We start from the raw sequence: 3,223 nt of genomic DNA, 5'->3' as shown, positions 1-3,223 counted from the left end.
TATCACTTTTTACCAAGATTCAACGGCTGAATTGCAAGAAAACAGCAGAATTCTGCACGAAATCATCAAAATTCTTAGGAAAAACCGCATATTTCGATGCAAAACGACGATTTCTCGCCGATTTTCGTTGTTTTCTGGCTTGAATTCGCAAAGAAGAGCACGAAATCTACAAAATCATGACTTTTTACCAAGATTCAACGGCTGAATTGCAAGAAAACAGCAGAATTCTGCACGAAATCATCAAAATTCTTACAGAAAACCGCATATTTCGATGCAAAACGACGATTTCTCGCCGATTTTCGTTGTTTTCTGGCTTGAATTCGCAAAGAAGAGCACGAAATCTACAAAATCATGACTTTTTACCAAGATTCAACGGCTGAATTGCAAGAAAACAGCAGAATTCTGCACGAAATCATCAAAATTCTTAGAGAAAACCGCATATTTCGATGCAAAACGACGATTTCTCGCTGATTTTCGTTGTTTTCTATCTTGAATTCCCAAAGGAGAGCACGAAATCTACAAAATCATGACTTTTTACCAAGATTCAACGGCTGAATTGCAAGAAAACAGCAGAATTCTGCACGAAATCATCAAAATTCTTACAGAAAACCGCATATTTCGATGCAAAACGACGATTTCTCGCCGATTTTCGTTGTTATCTGGCTTGAATTCGCAAAGAAGAGCACGAAATCTACAAAATCATGACTTTTTACCAAGATTCAACGGCTGAATTGCAAGAAAACAGCAGAATTCTGCACGAAATCATCAAAATTCTTACAGAAAACCGCATATTTCGATGCAAAACCACGATTTCTCGCTGATTTTCGTTGTTTTCTATCTTGAATTCCCAAAGGAGAGCACGAAATCTACAAAATCATGACTTTTTACCAAGATTCAACGGCTGAATTGCAAGAAAACAGCAGAATTCTGCACGAAATCATCAAAATTCTTAACGAAAACCGCATATTTTGATGCAAAACGACGATTTCTCGCCGATTTTCGTTGTTTTCTGGCTTGAATTCGCAAAGAAGAGCACGAAATCTACAAAATCATGACTTTTTACCAAGATTCAACGGCTGAATTGCAAGAAAACAGCAGAATTCTGCACGAAATCATCAAAATTCTTACAGAAAACCGCATTTTTCGATGCAAAACGACGATTTCTCGCCGATTTTCGTTGTTTTCTGGCTTGAATTCGCAAAGAAGAGCACGAAATCTACAAAATCATGACTTTTTACCAAGATTCAACGGCTGAATTGCAAGAAAACAGCAGAATTCTGCACGAAATCATCAAAATTCTTAACGAAAACCGCATATTTTGATGCAAAACGACGATTTCTCGCCGATTTTCGTTGTTTTCTGGCTTGAATTCGCAAAGAAGAGCACGAAATCTACAAAATCATGACTTTTTACCAAGATTCAACGGCTGAATTGCAAGAAAACAGCAGAATTCTGCACGAAATCATCAAAATTCTTAACGAAAACCGCATATTTTGATGCAAAACGACGATTTCTCGCCGATTTTCGTTGTTTTCTGGCTTGAATTCGCAAAGAAGAGCACGAAATCTACAAAATCATGACTTTTTACCAAGATTCAACGGCTGAATTGCAAGAAAACAGCAGAATTCTGCACGAAATCATCAAAATTCTTACAGAAAACCGCATTTTTCGATGCAAAACGACGATTTCTCGCCGATTTTCGTTGTTTTCTGGCTTGAATTCGCAAAGAAGAGCACGAAATCTACAAAATCATGACTTTTTACCAAGATTCAACGGCTGAATTGCAAGAAAACAGCAGAATTCTGCACGAAATCATCAAAATTCTTACAGAAAACCGCATATTTCGATGCAAAACAACGATTTCTCGCCGATTTTCGTTGTTTTCTGGCTTGAATTCGCAAAGAAGAGCACGAAATCTACAAAATCATCACTTTTTTCCAAGATTTTACGGCTGAATTGCAAGAAAACAGCAGAATTCTGCACGAAATCATCAAAATTCTTTGAGAAAACCGCATGTTTCGATGCAAAACGACGATTTCTCGCCGATTTTCGTTGTTTTCTATCTTGAATTCGCCAAGAAGAGCACGAAATCTACAAAATCATGACTTTTTACCTAGATTCAACGGCTGAATTGCAAGAAAACTGCAGAATTCTGCACGAAATCATCAAAATTCTTACAGAAAACCGCATATTTCGATGCAAAACGACGATTTCTCGCCGATTTTCGTTGTTTTCTGGCTTGAATTTGCAAAGAAGAGCACGAAATCTACAAAATCATGACTTTTTACCAAGATTCAACGGCTGAATTGCAAGAAAACAACAGAACTCTGCACGAAATCATCAAAATTCTTACAGAAAACCGCATATTTCGATGCAAAACGACGATTTCTCGCCGATTTTCGTTGTTTTCTGGCATGAATTTGCAAAGAAGAGCACGAAATCTACAAAATCATGACTTTTTACCAAGATTCAACGGCTGAATTGCAAGAAAACAGCAGAATTCTGCACGAAATCATCAAAATTCTTAGAGAAAACCGCATATTTCGATGCAAAACGACGATTTCTCGCCGATTTTCGTTGTTTTCTGGCTTGAATTCGCAAACAAGAGCACGAAATCTACAAAATCAATACTTTTTACCAAGATTCAACGGCTGAATTGCAAGAAAACAGCAGAATTCTGCACGAAATCATCAAAATTCTTACAAAAAACCGCATTTTTCAATGCAAAACGACGATTTCTCGCCGATTTTCGTTGTTTTCTGGCTTGAATTCGCAAAGAAGAGCACGAAATCTACAAAATCATGACTTTTTACCAAGATTCAACGGCTGAATTGCAAGAAAACAGCAGAATTCTGCACGAAATCCTCAAAATTCTTACAGAAAACCGCATATTTCGATGCAAAACAACGATTTCTCGCCGATTTTCGTTGTTTTCTGGCTTGAATTCGCAAAGAAGAGCACAAAATCTACAAAATCATCACTTTTTACCAAGATTCTACGGCTGAATTGCAAGAAAACAGCAGAATTCTGCACGAAATCATCAAAATTCTTACAGAAAACCGCATATTTCGATGCAAAACGACGATTTCTCGCCGATTTTCGTTGTTTTCTGGCTTGAATTCGCAAAGAAGAGCACGAAATCTACAAAATCATGACTTTTTACCAAGATTCAACGGCTGAATTGCAAGAAAACAGCAGAATTCTGCACGAAATCATCAAAATT

The sequence above is a fragment of the Gnatocerus cornutus genome, unplaced genomic scaffold, assembly GCF_029298725.1.
Source record: "Gnatocerus cornutus isolate USDA-ARS CGAHR unplaced genomic scaffold, icGnaCorn1.1 ctg00000038.1, whole genome shotgun sequence".
Taxonomy (NCBI): Eukaryota; Metazoa; Arthropoda; class Insecta; order Coleoptera; family Tenebrionidae; genus Gnatocerus; species Gnatocerus cornutus.
Note: the sequence above shows the minus strand (reverse complement) of the source record.